General features: G+C 41.8%; 1 long non-coding RNA gene across 1 annotated transcript; it reads right to left on the bottom strand.

The window, feature by feature from the left end:
* Positions 1–6,353: 6,353 nt before the first annotated feature.
* LOC145527163 (uncharacterized) lies at positions 6,354–15,530 on the bottom strand. Its single transcript, XR_014069548.1, has 4 exons — positions 15,377–15,530; positions 11,498–11,820; positions 9,375–9,613; positions 6,354–7,116 (listed from the first exon to the last, which is right to left on the bottom strand). It is a non-coding gene; the product is annotated as an uncharacterized LOC145527163 (long non-coding RNA).
* Between the last annotated feature and the right edge of the window lie 6,120 nt (positions 15,531–21,650).

Raw genomic sequence — 21,650 nt, 5'->3', positions numbered from 1 at the left:
AGTAAAAACTGAGGGTATACTGTGTGTCAAGCATACTTCTGATGAAGAAAAATCTGGTTACCCTTTATTTTTATAGTTTCCCTGTATTATTAATGGCCCTATTGCATCCCAGGCCCTAGGTAGGCCCTCCATGTCCATGCTATTTCTAATTCCCAGGTTAGAAATAGAAGTGTGCTTTTTTTCCTAAATGCTGCTTTCAAAACTAAACACAAGCACGCACATACACACACACACACACACAGCGTTCTTGTCTGGAAACCTTATTTGCAGCGGTGATAAAGAATCTCTTTTGCTCCTATAGTAAGGCTGACAGCTTTAGTGTTTCCTCCTTTAAAAAGTTAAATTCAAAATGGCTTTTATCTTTGTCGCTGAAGATGAGTTGACATTTAATGTAAAATGAGACATTTAGCTGCCTCTACGAAGGCAGAGTACGGGGGTTTCTAAGAGAATAAGCACATTTGTTTGTCAGATCTGCTGGCCAGCAGCTTTGGTTAAATCAGGTTTAATTCTCCCAGCTTACCCTCACCTCAGCTGAAGCAGCTGGGAAGTTTTCCCCCACATTCCTTCCACCCTGAGAGGTGCTGCCTCCTGCAGACACGAGTATCTACAGGGAGCTTACAGAGGAAGCTGGGAATGTTCATTCCAAGAGAATTTAAAGAAACGTAACAGCCATAGAAAAGAATCGAAATTGAGTCAGTTGTCGTGAGGTGGATGAACTAGAATCTGGGATACAGAGTGAAGTAAATCAGAAAGAGAAAGACAAATATCAGATATTAACGCATATAATATGGAATCTAGAAAAATGGCACTGATGAATCTATTTGAAAGCAGGAATAGAAATGGAGACATAGAGACCGGACACAGTGAGGGAAGGAGAGGCTGAGATGAACTGGGAGAGTGGCATCGACATATATCCACTATCATGTGTAAAATAATAGTGGGAAGCTGCTGTATAACACAGGGTGCTCTGTGATGAGCTAGGATGGCGGGAGGGAGGCTCAAGAGAGAGGGAAATATGTATACTTTTGGCTGATTCATGTTGTTGTACGGCAGAAGCTAACACAACACTGTAAAGCAATTATCCTCCATTAAAAAAAAGATGGTATTTAAAAAATTTAAAAAAGAAAGGAAAACCATAACATGCACGCACACTAGCAGGATCGATATTCACTTACAGTATATTCAGATGCACAAAGACAAAGAGCCTTTTTATTCTTCTGTTTTGTTCGGCTTCCCTCACAGGCCTTCAACCAGCTGATGGCAGAAGAAAAAAATGAAATGTCTATCCGGCCTAGTAATGTAGACTTGGTTGGAATCCCATCTCGGCTGGGACGGCTTGGATACATGCTTACTGTTTCAGAGTCTGCACCTCCCCTTGCCGGGCACCTCCTAAGCTGATACCTTAGAGTCTGAAAAGAACAGTGTGGCTTTGTGACCTCTCGGGGACAGAGAGGAGATCGTCGGGGTCCCTGAGATGTCAGCCCGCATCCACAGAGGAGGATACAGGCTGGGTTGACCCCTTGCCTGGAGCCCACAGAGGTGTGAGCAGGTGCTCTGGGCATTCTGCTGGTGCCTCTGAGTCTTTGGTCAACATCACTCAGGGTCTGCTGGACTCCGCTCACCTTAGTTCTTGCTGGCGCAGTGGACATACCCTAAAGCCTGCTGGGAATCACTGCCCTGCTGTCCTCAGCAACGCTGACTCCTTTGCACCCTGAAAGTTAAAGTGTTGGTTGTTTAGTCGTGTCCGACTCTTTGCAACCCCGTGGACTGTAGCCCACCAGGCTCCTCTGTCCATGGGATTCTCCAGGCAAGAATACTGGAGTGGGGTGCCATGCCCTCCTCCAGGGGATCTTCTGAACTCAGGGATCAAACCCGGGTCTCCCGCAATGCAGGCAGATTCTTTACCATCTGAGCCACCAGGGAAGCCCAATTTGCCCCCTGAAGTAACTCCTTTCTGCCAGGCTCCCCAGGCAGGCTCTGCAAAGGTCAGTGGCCAGCCCTGGGGGTGTGAGGAAATCCCAGGTCCCTTTCAGTCACTCAAGAAGGAAGGCTGGTTCAGAAAAGCCAGGCCCTCCTAGGCCTAACCCAGCTGAGCTGCCAGTGTCTTCTGACAAAGCTGCCACAGGTGGCTGCACGGGCAACCTGAGAAACCAGTCTACACCCAGAATCCCAGCTTACTGCTCGTATCACACACACACACACACACACACACTCTCACACACAGTCACATACACACACACACACACAGTCACTCACACACACATAGTCACACACACACACTCACACACAGTCACTCACACATACACAGTCACACACTCATTTACACACAGTCACACACACATAGTCACACACAGGCACACACACTCAGGCAACCTGAGAAACCAGTCTACACCCAGAATCCCAGCTTACTGCTCGTATCACACACACACACACACACACACACACACACACACACACACACTCTCACACACAGTCACATACACACACACACACACACATAGTCACACACACACACTCACACACAGTCACTCACACATACACAGTCACACACTCATTTACACACAGTCACACACACATAGTCACACACAGGCACACACACTCACACACACACACACACACTTCCCATCGCCCCAGGTCAGGCCCAGAAGAAAAGAGATCTCACCCCCCCTCCACTTCCTTTCTCTCCCTCCTCTTCTTCCCATCCCCCTATGCCAGAGGGATAGACCATGGATTTTCCATTTCCTCTACAAACTGGCCTCCTTCTGGACATCAAGTCTTGTGCCCTACCTGTCCTAGGCAGAAGGAGGAGTCTCTACACTTGGAAAATCTTTATCCTTTAATCTACTGAGGCCTCCTCTCAATAAGCTCGGAGTGAGTGTGTGCTCAGTCGCTCAGCCGTGTCCAGCTCCTTGTGACCCCATGGACTGTAGCCCACCAGGCTCCTCTGTCCATGGAATTCTCCAGGCAAGAATACTGGAGAGGGTTGCCATGCCCTCCTCCAGGGGATCTTCCCAACCCAGGGATCAAATGCAGGTCTCCTGCCTTACAGGCAGATTCTTTACCATCTGAGCCACCCAGTAAGTGGGACCCCTAAAAAAGGATTCCTAGATGTCTTTTTCCCTTAGGAGGAAAATGTCTTATCTTACTGCAGAATCAAAAATACTATTTTGAACACCGAACCTGGAATATTAACTCCTTCTTTCTCTTTGTCTCCCTTTAGTAAACATTCTAAGAGTTAGGAGGATGCCTCAAGTAAGCTGGAGAGAAGATTACATGTAAGGAAGTGTAAAATAAGAAAATGTTTCAAAATATCACCCTGTTGTACTGCCCTAGCTCTTCAGTTAAATTCTCCAGTTCCTTCCTGAGTACCTGCTTCATCTTCAGTTTTTGAGAAAGTACTACAGGAAGTACAGAAGAGGCATGATACATGGTCATAACCTCAGGGAGCTTTCAGTCTAATAGTAAGAGAGACTCTTGAATAATCAAAGGGAAGACCTGACTTGCACAAATGGATGATGAGGGCACTAAAATGCTGGCAGTTCAAAAGGCCCTCTCCCGACCCCTGATGTTTCCCTTCCTCCTCTGCTATCGTGAGGCTCTTACATTTTTAATCTCTTTGCCTCTTGAAAGAGAAGCCCTGAAGCAGCGAGCAGGTAAGCAACCCCTGCACTGTACACTGGTGTCTGCAGACAACCCTGTCGTCGGGAACCAGCAGTTCCCCAGGGGGACAGGGGAGTGGATGAGGACACCTACCGGGTCTCAATTTTGCACAGGCAATTTGTGCTCATAATTATTTTGATTACTGCACAAGTCACATAAAACTGGACCAAACAAACAGCCACTAATTGAATGCTATGCGAAACGTCTCACTCCTATGCTGGTTTCTAATATGTCAGAGTCCACTGAAAGAGAAACCTCACATCAAGTAATTTTCAATCGTCTGCTCTATGTTCAGGAAGACCTCTTAAAAGAATGGTAGATGTTGATTTTTTTTAAAGTCAAGTTTCATAGAGAGAAGACTTAAAAGAATAGAACTAAATATTGCCAGCAATTACTCCAGATCACGTGTGTGTGTGTGTGTGTGTGTGTGTGTGTGTGTGTGTCTTTATACTTTTAGGAGAAGCACCACCATGGAATAAGATACAAATAGTGCATGAAAAAGTGTAACATTTAGAAGTCAGAATCTTAGGTGATGCTGATACTGGTGATGTAAGGGTAAATACAAATTAGAAATAAGAAAAAAAAACAAAAAGCAATTCTCCACGAGGCAAAGAAAACAGAAAGATGCCATCCTCCAGCTTCCTTTCTTCTTTGAGCTTTACCTTTCAAAATTCATCGTTGTAAGCTCTTTCTCTGCCTCCTCAAAATGTATGTAAATCTCTTTAGAAAGTAAATAAGTCTCTTGCCAATTTTACAATCCAGGGATGTTTCCTCCAGGAGCAGGGAGCCATCTCTTTGAAAAGTAATCATCAAGAAAGATAGGACCCTTATCTCTCAGTTTCATGGGAGGACAGGAGCCTCCCCTCCTGAAATCATAGTGCAAACGTACCTCTTGTCTAGAGATATGAGAAATCTACTTTTTCTTTGGATAAAGGCAACTAGCAAACACAGATCATTATCCCCATTACATGGTGAATTTAGGAAGAACTACATGTGCAAACAGTGCTATCAAGTCCTCTTGAGGGCTACTTGTCCTTTATCTTGAGAATGTGTATGGAATGAGTGTATCTGCTTGGCTATAGAAACTATAGAAAGGGGTGAGATTTCTTTCTGTCTTTGTAATCTCTTAATGGATTGCCTGTGATACTCATCATGTCCTTGTTTAATGCTGGTTCAGTAATAAAACTGTTTCTCTTCTATCTTTGTGGAGAGGTTTTCTGAGTTGGCAGGTTTTGTTTTTCTGATACATTTTTTAATACTCTAATCTTTCTGTATTGAATAATTTGTACATTTGTGATTTTTTTTAATATCTTAATATTACACCATGGAATTAATGTAAGAATTAAACCCAACTGAATGTTATTCCCATGGCAAATAGATGGGGAAGCAATGGAAACAGTGACAGACTTTATTTTCTTGGGCTCCAAAATCACTGCAGATGGCGACTGCAGCCAAGAAATTAAAAGACACTTGCTCCTTGGAAGGAAAGCTATGACCAACCTAGACGGCATATTAAAAAGCAGAGACATTACTTTGCCGACAAAGGTCTGTCTAGTCAAAGCTATGGTTTTTCCAGTAGTCATGTATGGATGTGAGAGTTGAACCATAAAGAATGCTGAGCGCCGAAGAATTGATGCTTTTGAATGGTGGTGTGGGAGAAGACTCTTGAGAGTCCCTTGGACTGCAAGATCAAACCAGTCAATCCTAAAGGAAATCAGTGCTGAATATTCATTGGAAGGACTGATGCTAAAGCTGAAACTCTAATACTTTGGCCCGCTGTTTCGAAGAACTGACTCATTGGAAAAGATTCTGATGCTGGGAAAGATTGAAGGTAGGAGGAGAAGGTGACAACAGAGGATGAAATGGTTGGATGGCATCACCGACTCTATGGACATGAGTTTGAGCAAGTTCCAGGAGTTAGTGAGGGAGAGGGAAGCCTGGAGTGCTGCTGTCCATGGGGTCACAGAGAGTCGGACACGACTGAGTGACTGAACTGAATTGAATGCTGTTTAGTTGTTTTGCAAAAAACTAGGAATTAAATACAAGGAAGGAGGGATAATTCTGGAATATTCTGGATAATCTTTAACATGATTGATTAACTATTATAAAATTTGGTTTCTCCATCTGAAAAATGAGGATTATGTAACATGTATTAATCAATTACAGGTTTTGGAAAATGTTTAAATATCTTCTTAATATGGCCTCAAGTTTAGTAAACGTCTGGTTTGATCACATACCTATAACTCCAAGCCCTCTGCTCATCTATAAAAGTTTCCTTGGATGGAGTAAGTCTTCCTTTAAAACTCTGACTCTTCTACTGAGGAAAAAACAAAAACATTTCAGGATTTTTCCAGTGATTTTCAAAGTAAGGATACAAAATGTTAAAACTATTACAATATTGTAAAGTAATTAGCCCCCAACTAAAATAAATAAATTTATAAAAAAAAATAAATAAATAAAATAAAATAAAATATAGGTGTCTTTGACGTTGGTATAAAGTCACCTCCCTACCTTATCCACATTATCTATTCTATCAGCAAATGTTCAGAGATTTTTGTCATTGGGATATTCAGTTTCTTTTTAAATTACACATGTATTTTAAATCCTGGATACAAATACCTCCTATACTTTTCTGACATTTAAAGAATTCCACAGCAATGAATAATGGCCTCATTACAAAGATCAATAATAGCTTCTATTGCAACAAATCTTTAATTAACCTGAAATTCGAACACTGTCACGGTAAGAGCAAACAGACAAAAGGCTATCTGGTTTCTATTGGATTGGCCAAAAAGTGCATTCAGTTTTTCCATAAGATGTTATGGAAACCCAAACAAACTTTTTAGCCAACTCTATAAATTCCTGAATTAACACTCACAGGTAGACCTATAGCTTAGTCATCATATATATCTTACAAGGTTTATTTTGCTATTTGCACCACTTAAATTAAGTTTAATTTTAGCAATTTAGCCTTGAACACTAGTCATATGAGAAGCTCCCAATTTCCTAAGATACCAAGACTTAAACAATTAAGAGCATAAATTTGAAATCAAACAGATCTGCTGAACCATAAACTAACAGTGTGACCTTGATCAAGTTATTTAACCTCTCTTTGAAGTTTCCTCAGCTGAAAATGAGTTAAAATTAAATGAGATAATGCCCTTAATACAGCATAACCGTTAGAAATTGTTATATAATCACTCTATTCAGCTCCTTTGTAGCCAGTGTCTCTGCTGATGACCCTGGTAATTTGTTGTTGCTGTTTTCAGTCGCTCAGTCGTGTCTGACTCTTTGCGACCCCGTGGACTGCAGCCCGCCGGGCTTCCCTGTTCTTCACTGTTTCCCAGAGCTGCTCCAACTTATGTCCATTGAGTCGGTGATGCCATCCAACCATCTTGTCCTCTGTCATCCCCTTCTCCTCCTGCCTTCAGTCTTTTCCAGCATCAGGGTCTTTACCTTTTTTAAAAAAAGAAAGAAAACAGGAGAAGTTTGTAAAATGCCCTCACAAATTCTCATGCAACAAAAGGCCAATAAAACTCAGCCTGACTTCCAAATAAGGGACGGATTTTTCAGTTTGTCCCTTTAAGAAAGCAGAACTGTGAGTCTACCACTCAGCCAAAAATAAAATAAAATCACAACTGCCGCTCACTCCTATCAGAGAGACTTATAGCTTTCAACCCAATTTCTCATTCTATGGTTCAAATCAGCATCACGACAGCATGCTTCAAATTAATTAAAAGACATTCCTTTCCATCCAAGGTATAAGCATGGCAATTTACTTCCAAACATAATCAAGAAATTATGTAAAGGAAGATAAACCATACGAAGAATTTTTTCATGTGTGAAGTTAATTGATTTTCATATCTTTTTTTAATGTTTCAAATAAGGATTCTAAAAGACTAGGTTTCCTGAAATATCTCAACTCAGAAGAGTTTTGGAATAAACTCTTCAAAAGAGATCACACTTTCCACAAAAAACAGCTCCCGGGCTATGGGGGTAGCGGGGCACTTAGTGAATTTGTTACGGGCCTGCAGTAGCTACATTCAGAGTTCTGGGAACTCTTGACCAGAATTCCTTTGAATAGTCAGAAGAGGGCAAAAAGAGTGATGAAAATACATTCTTTCAGTAAAGCTTAGAGCTATGTATTTTAACAGGCCAGGTTGTGTTATGGAGAAAAAACTGCTGGCCATGTTTATTGTCTTCAATTCTTTGGGGAAAAAACAAACAAACAAACAAAAACTCAGGCAAACAAAAACCTGTTCACCTGCAACATTCACTTCCAAAAAGAAGACTGATCCCCTCTATTGAAAGCCAAATAAGAGCCTTATTGAGACAGTAGACACAGCTATCTCCATTGCAAATAGGGATTCTAAAGGTTTCCCCAGTCCCTGATCCCTACATTCACATTTCCATAGCCCCTTAAGTTGACTCCTGAGACCCTCCAGTGAACGCCCCCTCTGACACAGAAATATTGTCGGAGGGCAACATTATCATCCCATGAGCAGTCATCACCCATGTTTGTCCAGGATCTTCACAATTAAGGACCCTTGTCACACTTTTCCCCAAATTTCCATGTATTGAAACATCATTGTTCTGTTTTTGTTGTTGCTGTTTAGTTAGAGTCGTTCAGACTCTTTGCGACCCCATGGACTGTATGTAGCCCACCAGGCTCTTCTGTCCATGGGATTTCATTATGCTAATAACCAATAATAAGCTAATAGCATTTATTAATAATCCTTTGTTACCCTTTTTTTTTCTTTAATTAACGAAGGACACAGAAAATGATAATTTAAGTTCTGGCCAGCACAAGGCTACCACATTACCACAGTGAGCTGATATAATACCAGCCAAAATCCAGTAAAGGTGGTCCACAGACCAAACTCTGGAGCCAGAGCACCTAGGTTAGAATCCCAGCTCTGCCACGTCTCAGCTGTGCAACTTTGGGCAAGTTGCACAACCTCTCTGTGTCTCAGTGATCTCATCTATATGCTGCTAGTAATAACTGTACCTATCCATAGGGCTGTTGGAGAGACTAAAAAGAGTTCATATACTTAAAGAACTTAAAACAGTGCCTGAAATATAGTAAATGCTAATTTAAAGGAGCTTTAATTTTTTAAACAGCTTTATTTCTAGAAATAACTCCAGGAAATACTTCTAGAAACTTGTGTCCCTGGATGTCTCGATCTAAGTGAGACTGTGTGTTAGTTGCTCAGTGGTATCTGGCTCTTTGCGACCCCATGGACTGTAGCCCACCAGTCTTCTCTGTCCATGGAATTCTCCAGGCAAGAATACTAGAGTGGATTGCCATTCCCTTCTCCAGAAGTACTTCCCAATCCAGGGATCGAACTCTGGTCTTCTGCCTCGCAGGCAGATTCTTTACCCTTTGAGCTACAGGGAAGTCTAAGTGAAGATCTAAGTGAAGAACTCTACATTAAGGCCTTTTAAAATGTCATCTTGTTTTCATGTGGCCCACAATTCAGTGCTCACCATAGTAATTAATTGTAGCTTTAATATCCTCATTCTGCACCAGCTGAGGTAAAAAGAAATAAAAATTATCTGTAGTAGACTAAATGTGTCAGTAACATAATGTTAATCATTTAAACTCTAGATTTTTAAGAAAAAGTTTCCTCCTTCATAAAGTATCACTAGAACATAAATACTATTTCCATTTCCTTCACTCAAGATACAAGCAATTGTCGGATAAAAGCCAGCACCACTTTGCAGGGGCGGTGAAGAGGTGTGCTCAGTCACGCAGTCAGGTCCGACTCTTTTGCAATCCCATGGACTGTAACCTGCCAGGCTCCTCGGTCCATGGGATTCTCCAGGTAAGAATACTGGAGTGTGTTGCCGCGCCCTCCTCCAGAGGACCTTCCTGATCCAGGGATCAAACCCACATCTCTTGCTTCTCCCGCACTGGCAGGTGGATTCTTTACCACTGTGCCACCTGGGAAGCCTGAGGAAAAGGCAATAGAAAATAGAAGGGCAAGAGAAGTCAACTGAGGGAAGTAAGTCAAAATGCCCTAAAGGGACAACTATATTACTTGGCCCAGATAAAGTGAAGGATTCCAAAATCTTGGCATAAGGAAATAGCTCTGAAAATGTCAGTGGCCCAATCTTTCCAAGTGCTAAAATGGAAAACTATCCAGAGAGTGTCGGGCTGTCCAACCCCCATCCTGCCATCCTCAGGGACACCAGCACGTGGGACACTTTTCCCAAGCACAACCCTCTAGGCAGACACCCTCCCCGCCTCCGCTGCCCATCAGTTTCTAACACTGACTGTGTGATCTTTGAAATTACCCTGTGGCTTGATTTCCTCATCTGTAAAATAGAGATAATACCTGGACCCACCTAATAGTGTTTGCTTTTGGTTTCTCTTTATTTTTTGGCTGTGCCGAGGGGCCAGTGCAGCCTCGGTTCCCTGACCAGGGATCGAACCCTCACCCTCTGCAATGGAAACGCAGAGTCTTAACCACTGGACCATCAGGAAAGTCCCTATAGGGTTTTATAAAGATTAAACAAGTTAATGCACGCAGAGCTCCTATAACTGTGCCTGGCACACAGTAAGTGTTACCTAAGTCTAAAATATTATTTTTATTTTAAAAAGCTGGCTCCTGAACTTCTCCCCAGTCCTAATGAGTCAGACTCTGCAAATCTTCCCCTAGGTGATTCTGATGTGAAACAGCTTTGGGAACTATGGATGGGCAACTTTATTATTTTAAGTGAGTTTATCACTTAGTTATCTTATTTAAAATATCTCTAAATGGGTCAAAAGGTACAAACTTCCACTAGTAAAATAAACAACTCATGAGAATATAGTGTACAGCTATTACTAGTCACTTGTAAAACTAATATTTTATTGTATATTTCACAGTTTCTAAGACAGTAGATCTTAAAAGTTCGCATTACAAGAAAAAAAAATCCTGGCAGTGTATGGTGATGGATATTAATTTGTGGTGATTATTTCACAATACATACAAATATTGAATTACTATGTTATATACCTGAAACTAATATAATGTTATATGTCAATAATATCTCATTAAGAAAAAATTAAAAAACCAAAACCCAAGGGAATTCCCTGGTGGTCAAATGGTTAGGACTCAATGCTTTCAGTGCTGGGGCCTCAGTTTGATCCCTGGTTGGGGAAGCAAGATCCCACGAGCCAAGTGGTGTGGCAAAAAAAATGCCCCCAAACAAACAAAAAGTGAGACACTTACCAGAAAAAAGAAACAAACAAAAAAATCCCTGGAACAGAATGAGACAATCCATTGAATTTAGACCAACTGTTCTCAACTAGGGTGAGTTCTTACTGCCTCCCATCCCAGAGCATGCTCATCCATTTGTGCAGAAGTTTTTTTGCTTATAACAATTGGTAAGGGAATGCTACTGCTATCCAGTGGGAAGAGGCCAGACATGCTGCTAAACAGCCTACAATGCAGAAGCTAGCCCCCAGGATGAAGATTTATCAGGTCCAAAATGTCAATAGAGTTAATATTGAGAAACCCTGATGGACCGGTGCTTCCCAGACTTTTATGTGCTTACGAATCACCTGGGGATTTGTGAAAGTGTGTGTCTTGACTCTAAATCAAAGGTGAGGTCTGAGACTCTGCTTCTCTAATAAACATCACTGGGGAGTTTGTTAGAATCATTTCAGGCTCCCCCCCAGTACTGTTGGATCATACTCTGTATTTTAACAAGTTCCCTAAGGGATTTACATGCACCTCAGAGTTTGAGAATTTTGAGCATTACTTTGCTAGCGTGTGAGATGAGTGCAATTGTGCAGTAGTTTGCGCATTCTTTGGCACTGCCTTTCTTTGGGATTGGGATGAAAACTCACCTTTTCCAGTCCTGTGGCCACTGCTGAGTTTTCCATATTTGCTGGCATATTGAGTGCAGCACTTTCACAGCATCATCTTTGAGGATTTGAAATAGCTCAACTGGAATTCCATCACCTCCACTAGCTTTGTTCATAGTGATGCTTCCTGAGGCCCACCTGACTTCACATTCCAGAATGTCTGGCTCTAGGTGAGTGATCACACCATCATGATTATCTGGGTCATGAAGATCTTTTTTGTGTAGTTCTTTTGTGTATTCTTGCCATCTCTTAGTATCTTCTGCTTCTGTTAGGGCCATACCATTTCTGTCCTTTATTGTGCTCATCTTTGCATGAAATGAAATGAAATGAAAACATTGCTTTAGAAAATCCAATCAGGTTTGTCTGTCTTTTGCATGCTCATTTGTGTCCTACTCTTTGCCACTCCACGCACGGTAGCACACCAGGCTCCTCTGTCCATGGGATTTTCCAGGCAGGAATACTGGATTAGGTTGCCATTTCCTCCTCCGGGGGATCTTTCTGACCCAGGGATTGAACCTGTGTCTCCTGAATCACAAATCAGGTTTGTGCTAATCCACAAAAGAGAAAGCTATTTTTCAGACCTATTGACAAAGATAAGACTGGACATTATTTTCTAGGCAATTTTTTATATTTAAATATGATGAGAAAACTGCAAGGATTTTATTACTTTATTAGATTTTATTAATATTAAATAATAATTTATAATTATAAAGAATAATTTTTATAATTGTTGGATAATTCAGACATTCCAAGTAGGTCTAACTGTTCCTCAGTCAAAATCTCTCATAGCTTAGAGGTAGTCTGGAAAACAGGAAGGGCAGGGGAGAGCAGAGGAGGGATGGATGGGAAAGAGAAGGAGAAGAGGAAGAAGAAAGGAGGAAGGAAATTAAGGAAAGAACAAGAGAAGGAGGAAGGAAGGAAAGAAACAGAACGTAAGGATGTAGAGAGGGAAAAAGGAAAGAAAGAAGGAAGGAGAAAGAAAAGAAAAAGAGACAGTGAGGTTTGAAAAATGCTCTGTGCAACTTTAAGCAAAAGTATTTCTTTACTGCAGGACTTATCAGAGCCTTTAATGTTCTCATGTGCAATTTGAAATCGCAAAGAAAGATATTTTCGACATATGACAATAGAAGTTTTTTATTATAGAGCTTCTCGTGGCTCAGTGGTAAAGAATCCACCTGCAATGCAAGAGATGCAGGAGACGTGGGTTTGAACCCTGGGTCAGGAAGATCCGCTGGAGGAGGGCATGGCAATCCATCCTAGTATTCTTGCTTGAGAAATCCCATGGACAGGGGAGTCTGGCAGGCTACAGTCCATGGGGTCACAAAGAGTTGGACACAACTGAGCATGCATATACCATGCTAAGGGCTTATATGTTTCATTTCTTTTTAACCTTGGGCTTCCCCGGTGGCTCAGCAGTAAAGAATTTGCCTGCGGTGCAGGAGACATGGGTTCAATCCCTGGGTCAGGAAGATTGCCTGGAGAAGGAAATGACAACCCACTCCAGTATTCTTGCCTGGGAAAGCCCATGGACAGAGGAGCCTGGCGGACTATAGTTCATGGGGTCACAAAGAGTGAAAAACAACTTAGCAACTAAACCACCACCACCACCTTTTTAACCTCACAACACTGTGAAGTAAGTAATATTACCCCCACTGGACGATGCATGCCTTAAACCGGTATAGTAGACATTATTCACATGATCATCCAACTAATGTGTGCTAAACTCAAACCTGTTGTTCCTGACCCCAAAACTCAGCCTTTTATCCACCAAGCCCTGACGACCCTCAATATAACAATTAAAGGCTCATAAAATCCTATGAGAAATGGATACAGAGGGGAGGCAGACAAACCATGCGGGTTGCTTGGTTTCCTTGGTTTCCTCGTAAAAGACACCTCGTGAAGTTTTCTTGGCAAATATTTCCAACGACAGATGTGCAAACTGAGGAAAGCTGCTAGAGCACGTGATTGTATGTTTCCAGTCCAAATTTACAACTAAAGAGAACTTTGGTTTATGTCAAAACAAGAGGCTGAAAATAGATTCCTAGGCTCTACAGAGATGTGGATTTGTGAAAAAAGTTGATCCAAATCACAACACCGAAAAATGAGCCTTGTGTAAAACCATCCACACACTCAGCTTGGTTTGGGGTGGAAAAGATCAGTCAGTGTCCTTTATCCTTGTCTCCTGGACCTTATGAGATTGTTTCCTCTCGAAACATATCCCTAGGATATGAGTTACTTCATCTGGAAAATGAAGGAATAGCACTAAACAGTATCAGAAAGTACCTCTCCACTCCAAATTTGACGGCTTTCTGAATTGCAAAACCAATTCCAAATCTCCCCCTGGGAGCGGCTCATAGAGAAGAAATAGATGAAATTAGTCTTGTCCATACACGATTTTCAGTCATCTGTGCAAGCTCAGCTTCATGCTTCCCCACAATGCACACTCCTGGTATTCCTTCACTCACTTCCTGTTTCGGCTTTTTCGAGGTGACACGAATCAGGCGTGTCCTGGACAACCCAGAACCCGCTTGTGACCGGAAGAAGCCAAGCAACAAAGAGCAAGAAGTGGCCCTGTTGCCTCCTAACACCTGACCTACTGAGTGCTGTCACCGCACTCTTCCCACTTGGGAAGGCAGTGATACTGTCTAGTGTCCTCAACCAGTGCTGCTTAAACGGTTGGGGGTGAAAAATCAGTTCTTTTTGTCTGATAATTTCCAACCTATCTTAGATGGCTACATTATAAAATAGAATAAAAGTAAATTAATGGGAAAATGACAGGCTGCTTGGATGTCACAGCAATTTCAATTCGCCATAAAAGTTTCAAAATGTTTACTCTTCAGTTCCAGACTTATCTTTCCATGGACCAGTAACAGTTCACAGGACCATGCGGGACTTCAGGACTGCAGACCACACAAGAGAGGCTTTGCCCTAAATCCTTTTTCAATCCAATTCCAGACATTTATTAGGCAATTTCTAGGTCTATACTAGGTGACATGGGCACCACTGATATTTAGGTGACTGGCTTAAAACCTCTCTCACATGCTGAGATGAGTTAGAATGAGGCCGGACTATTGCAAAGTGATAGTGGAATTAAGTAAGCCATAGGTTTTAACTTGAAAAGAGGGAAACTAGCATGTGGCTTGAGAAGTATCACAAGTCAGAAGAGATTATGTTTCGTAAAGAATAAAACCTCCTATATTAAATATCATAGTGTTAATGTTTGGAAGTTCCAGACAGATCTCAACCTGGTCAACCTGTTTTTCTTTATCCCAGCTTGACCCCTCAGAGGTTGGAAGAGAAAACTGTGAGGCAAAAACTTAGGATTCAGCCTCAACTCTGTCATCCACTAAACCTCCCTCTATGTAACCCTCACTAAGCCCCATCAACCCCATCTCCAGAATGGGTCCTAAATCCATCCACGTTTCTCCACCTCCACCATTAACACTCAAGACACCATCACCCCCACCTGGATGACTGCAGTACCAGCCACATAGCTGATCACCCTGCTGCTTCTCCTGATCCCATCTCAACCCCATCAAGCAGAATTGGTCTCTTAAAATAAAAAGCACATCAAAGATTTCAAAATTCCACGGCTTCTCACAGCACTGAGATTAGAATCCAACCCCCACCATGACCTCCAACGTCAGACAGATAGTGAATCCCACTAGCTGCCTCACTCATCCCCAAGAATCTTTGCTTTCCCTCGTTACACTCCAGACACACAGTCATTCCTTACGTTTCTCTTGTCATCAAGTTTGTTTCACTTTAGGGTCATAACCTAGCTATTGATTCAACCAGGAACACACTTTCTCCAGGTCATTGCAAGCCTGGCCCCATCTTGCCATTACAGTCTCAGCTTACCTGTATCTTCCTTAATGCGGCTTTCCCTTTCCATCCAAATTCTCTCTTTCCCTTCATCCAGGTTGGCATTCATCATAGCATTTATCAGCAATGTGTCTTTACTGCTGCAACTCCAGAGTGCTGATGCCTTGCTTATCACAAGCACTCAACGAATATTTATTGTCTACAGGAAAATGTTCATCTCCATCTAGGACCTTGTGCTTAGTCGTTACTTAGTATGAAAAATAACTAATTCACTTCAAAAAAAAAAAAAGTACAATAAAAGAAGCTGAGGGATTTGTTTGCTGACTTACTTGGGGTTTAATTACATGGAGGATTCTGATGAAAAGAAAGAAAAATATTGTAGTACATTATGGTGCTAATGTGTGGGAGTTTTCATTGTTTACCCCTGTCTCCTTCCTGGGGTATTATTAATGAGCCAACTATCTTGTATGTGATAATGTATTACAATGCGCTGCACTGGCTTGTGGGTCAAGATAAAATAGCACAGTGTAATTTAAACAAAATGATGTTTGCTTAGTGAACAGCTGACTCATTTAACACTTGCTTCTCTTCTGTACTTTAGCTGTGTGCACCCCAGAGTTGCACCGACCCAGCCTCTCACCCACCCAGGTGATGGGAGGAGGTGGATGAGCCAGTTGCAAAGCAATCTAATCTGACCTCTGCAAAAACAAGAATCAAGGTGGCCCCTCAAACGGGCACTCATCTCGAAGGCTCACCAACTTGCCTTTAAACGACAGAGGGTTTCTTGACAACCACGTCTAATTTTCTGAAAATCCAGGCAGGTCCTCACCACCTGGTTACTCTCAGAGCAGCTCCTGGGCCAAAGCAGGGCACTGGTCCCAGGGAGGTGGGCTTCCACTTCAACAGACAACCTTCAAAAGATGGGCAGCCACTGACGCCCACCTGTGTTAACTGTCAGCTACCCACAAGAGAGTACAGTGGTGGGAATGCCCCTCTTATCTCCGGCTTTCATCGCTGTGGTGGAGAAAAGCTGCTCTTGTGGGCTGAGAGGGATGGGTTTCAAGGGTTTCTTTGCTTCTGATGTCAACCCTCCAGCACCGCAAGATGAATATGTGCCATCTGTAGGGTACTGTCTGATGGGGGAGGGGAGAGGCAGGGAAATACATACAGATACAGGTATGTACTATGGATGCCATGTCCTCAGGATGAGCCATCTCTTCCCAAAGGAACACTGAGCTCAACTTCTAGAAAGTAAGGTCTACTTACTTCTCCCCTTATCTCAGGGCTTCCCTGATGACACACATAGTAAGGAACCTGCCTGCAATGCAGGAGACCTGGGTTCAATCCCAGGGTTGGGAAGATCCCCTGGAGAAGGGAATGGCTACCCACTCCAGTATTCTTGCCTGGAGGGTTAGGGTTAGGGAGAATTCCATGGACAGAGGAACCTGACAAGCTACATACAGTCCATGGGGTTGCCAAGAGTCAGACACGCCTGAGCAACTAATATTTTAGCTATGGAAGGTCAGTTTATTTGAAACAATGAGTCTAACTAATGTAGTACTAGTTCACCACTGGGTTCCCTGGATATTGCATTGATTTCTCTTTCCTGTGTCAAAACTGGCCTCTCTGTGATGTTACTGAGTAATTAGCCACTCTTTTTTCCTTCTCCCACATCTCATCTAAACTGAAGGCGAACATGTGGTAAACACTCAATTGACACTTACTGTTTTCTTAATGCTTTCTATTTTGATTAATTAATTGCTTAAAATGTCATGACTGTCAAATTAGGGGGAATTGAAGATGGGAGCACACTTGTAGCAAAATATATTTCATTTCTCATTCTAAACTATGGTGGATGGCATTGGATGGTTTATTTATTTGATATATAGCATATTAGAGCTTAATTTCACCGCAATGTGAAGTGATCATTGTGGGTACCATCTGGGATCCTAACACGAGGACCCTAATGGCAGGATATAATACACTCACTTAGGCCAACAAATACAGAAGCCATTACGTAAGTGAAGAAATTTTCCAGAAATACTCTGAACAGCCCTTTACACAGTTCCTGACATGCAAGGGACTCACGTTTCCTTACTGGTTTTTTTTGCTTGTTTGTTTCCTTATTGTTTGGAAAACAGAAGCCTCTCAAGTCCAACACTCAAGCCCTCACCTGCAACCTGCACATATTCTTCTTTCTGTTTGTCTTGAATGAAAGCCCCCTCTCCAGAGAACTGTGCACCTGCACACAAGCAGCCAGGTGTTCAGCTGTTCAGACACCAAACAACCACCAACACGTACCTCTCTCTGTCACACTCACACTCGGTGCATTGAGGGGAAGCAGAAACCGGCGCTGTAGGCAAAGCCCACAGGACAGAACAGTAAAAAGGAACAGAGCTGAAGAAAGACAAACACTGCAGGATTTTGTCCCCAGAGAAAGATTAGCAAACTCAATTTTAGCAAAACAAAAAGGCAACATAGACCTATGAATTTCTTTCACACTTGAAAATAGGCTGGAATCAATGCAAAGTAATATAAATTTCTTTGCACACGAAATATATATCATGCATATACTGTTGTTTAGTCACTAAGTCGTGTCCGACTTTTGCCAACCATGGACTGTGGCCCACACGACTCATCTGTCCACAGGGTTTCCCAGGCAAGAATACTGGACTGGGTCACCATTTCCTTTGCCAAGGCATCTTCCCGACCCAGGAATCAAACCCACGTCTCCTGCATTGGCAGATGGGTTCTTTACCATTGAGCCACCAAGGAAGCCTTCAAGGGTACATGCTGCTGCTGCTAAGTTGCTTCAGTCGTGTCCGACTCTGTGCGACCCCATAGACAACAGCCCACCAGGCTCTGCCGTCCCTGGGATTCTCCAGGCAAGAACACCGGAGTGGGTTGCCATTTCCTTCTCCAGTGCATGAAAGTGAAAAGTGAAAGTGAAGTCGCTCAGTCGTGTCCGACTCTTAGCGACCCCATGGACTGCAGCCTACCAGGCTCCTCCATCCATGGGATTTTCCAGGCAAGAGTACTGGAGTGGGGTGCCATTGCCACAGGTATATATACGGATATAAAAACGTCGAGTCATCAAAAGTCATTACAGTCATTATGTCAACAACAGGATAATACTATAACCAAAGCACTTAAAGAAAACCATAAACTATTCTCCAAAAACTAAAGTCTCCTAAGTGGGTCTCTGCTTTCTAAGCTAAATCGTCTTTCAGTTCAAGACAACAACCTTTTGAAACCCAAAGGGCTCAGGAAATCATTTTTGCAAAGATATACTGTGTTTTTTCTAAATGCCCCAATATGTCTGTGATACAAATACTTTCTGGATTTTCCCAACTTTGTGGGGGGAAAAAAAGAAGATAAGAATAATTAGTGGTTTTTTTCTGCCTGGTTGTTAAACACCCTAATTACTTCAAGCACCATTGCTGCCAATTACACATAAGCTATCCTTTGAAAATACTGTTCAATCTAAACTAAAATTTATGCTAATTTCTTCTGAGAATTTAGCCAGTATTAACACAATTTGAAAAGTTATTAGATTTACTTTTCTAATCTTAACAGGGATGTCAATATTCTAAGCATATACAATGGAGATAATCTACTACCGTCTGAAGTGTAATGAACAACAGAAAAACTCTTTAAAAAGACAGAGCATTTTTATAGACCTGAAAAGTATTATAATTACATATCATGTACCATAACCTTTATTACTGACTTGCCATTATTTTGATACTGAAATTACTTCCTATATTCTGTCTTATAAAATTTACTTACATTAAAATCATATCATTGGGTCTTTCTTTCCTCCCACTTTTGTACTGGATGGAATTACTTTTTCTACTTGTTCGCTCAATAAATCAACATTCTGGTGCAGCTTGCGCAGACATTTTGGGTTCCTTTTTTATCATAAATTCAATGTCACAAATCATGACATTGTTTCTATAACAAAATGTAACAAAGGAAGCAGATTGTAAAGAAACATTAGTTGAATGAAAAAAATCTTGATGTGACCCACTTTTGTGGCACTCATCCTGGATTTTGTAATTAAAGGAAGCCAGTGATGAGAACCATAATATGTAAGAAACCTGCTTCCTAAATATGCATGAATGAATGAGATTTAGTGTTTGCCCTTAGACTGGAGTAGAGGGACAGAGAAGCAGTGTTCACAAGGCAGAATGTGACAAGTAGCAACAGTGTTACAAAATGCTACCGAGGTTTCAGGGAAGGATCAGAAAATTTCAGAGGAAGTGACCCCTGGGGTGCATCTTAAAGGATGAGTAGAAATTCACTGGCCAGAAATGAAGGGTGACCATCCAGAAAGAAAGAACAATAAGAAGAAAATCAAGAAGGTGGAAGGGAACATTTGGGAACCATGTTTACTGAGTTTTACCTATATAATGGCAGTACTAGGGAATAGGGCCTTGTATGTTAAACTGAAACGTTTTTAATAATCAGTAGACAATGTGCAGCTGTATTGGTTTTGAAAAAGATTGCAACACAAAGATGAATATGAAAGCAATGTGAAAAACAAGCTACAATGGCAAGAACGGAGGCATTTAGAGACTAACTGGGAAGTAGGAAGGATTCCAGAAGATCAGTAACAGTGAAGTCTTGAATAAAGGCCAGGGGGATACAAAGGAGAGATGGGAACCAAAAGGTAGTATAGAGGCCAAAATGATACTCAGGCAACCAATGTGGTGCCATAAACTGAAATAGGAACATCAAGGATAGGAAAGGGAAGTGCTTCAGAGGATGGAATGCCTAACCCAGAAAAGACGCACACATTGCAGAGACCCAGCCAGAGACCCAGCCCCTGTTGTATCACTTCCCTCTCGCAGTGTCAGGGATCCTAGAACTTACTGAGCCCCCTTGGTCACCCCACCTGAGGCGTTCTACAACACGCTAGGAATACCCAAGACCCCCTGACACCTCCATCTCCTCTGCTCACTCATTCAGTGTCACAAACACAAGCACTGCCCCTCGAGGGGCACCGTGCTCAGCCTTATCAAGGATGAGATGCTACCTTCATTCACACAGTTCTAATGGTCCAGTCCTCATGCAGCTCTGGCATGCTGTCCTGATCACTCTAGATGTGGTTTTGTGGCATCCGTCCTTACTTTCCTTTTCATGGACATGGCTTTACTATTTAGTGGATTTTAAAATAAAATGCAAAAAAAGAAAATTACATGCATCTTGCAATAAAGAACATGGAAAATAAAGTTGAGGAAAGTCTCAGAAAATAGAGCAAAAAGAAAGAAAACAGAAGAGAGTACAAAAATATTAGAGTTGCATCTAAGAAGTTCGATATCCAGGGAGCAAACATTCTAGGGAAAAAGAGAGGAAATGGAAAGAAGGTCATCAAAAAGTAATTCAAGACAATTTCCCAGAACCAAGGATGTAGCTTTCCAGACTAAAAGGCTACTGAGTGCCCAGTACCAAAAATGAAAACAGACCTGTGTCAGCAAAGATCACCATAAATTTTCAGAAAACAGGGGATAATGAAATCATAGGAACTTCCAGAGAGAGAGAACAGTAGAAAAGCCCTTTACAATACAGCCTGGCACACCCCTCCAACAGAGCCTTTCCCCAACATAGTACAGCCCTGGCCCCTCTCCACCCGTCTCCCCTCAAATATAAATCAGATTATGTCCCTCCTCTGTTTACAAATCTCTTATGACTTACATGACACTAAAATAAAAATGTAATGAAAACAAGAGAATTAGGCTTTAAGACCTCCTCTAAAATGTGATGACTCTGGTGAGCATTAACATTTTTAAATGAATGGATAAAAGAGTCTGCTTTACAGTCAGCTGCCAAAATGAAATTTCCTTCTTCCTAACTCACTCTTTAAGTTGTTTTCTTTTCCCTTCCAGTTTTTTTTTCCCTTTCAGTCATTTCTTTTCCAGTCATCAGTCCACACTTTTTAATGCAGAATGTTGGGAACACTGGTATTATATCTCATGAATGGCTCCAAAATAGGGTTTTCAGTGAAACAAGGTTTTAAAAGAACAATTGAAAAGTAGGTCAAGTTCACATGTGAGCTACGATTCTCTCAACTCTCCATGGGGTTAGGTAAGGCAAAGAAGGAACAGGTTAAAGGAAACAGTTCGAGCCCATATTTGCATTGGCCACTGGATAATCATCATGAGACTAAGAAGTAATATATTTATATATGTATAATACATATACATATATATTATGCCTTGAATATAAAATGCTCAATACATGTCTAACCAAACTGAATTGATGAAATGGACCTCTCGGATCTTCTTCAAACTTTAGAGGTTTGATTCAT

This window comes from Giraffa tippelskirchi, chromosome 11 (assembly GCF_054371585.1).
Source record: "Giraffa tippelskirchi isolate mGirTip1 chromosome 11, T2T-mGirTip1v1.2.pri, whole genome shotgun sequence".
Lineage (NCBI taxonomy): Eukaryota > Metazoa > Chordata > Mammalia > Artiodactyla > Giraffidae > Giraffa > Giraffa tippelskirchi.
Note: the sequence above shows the minus strand (reverse complement) of the source record. Positions and strands in the feature narration are given on the sequence as shown.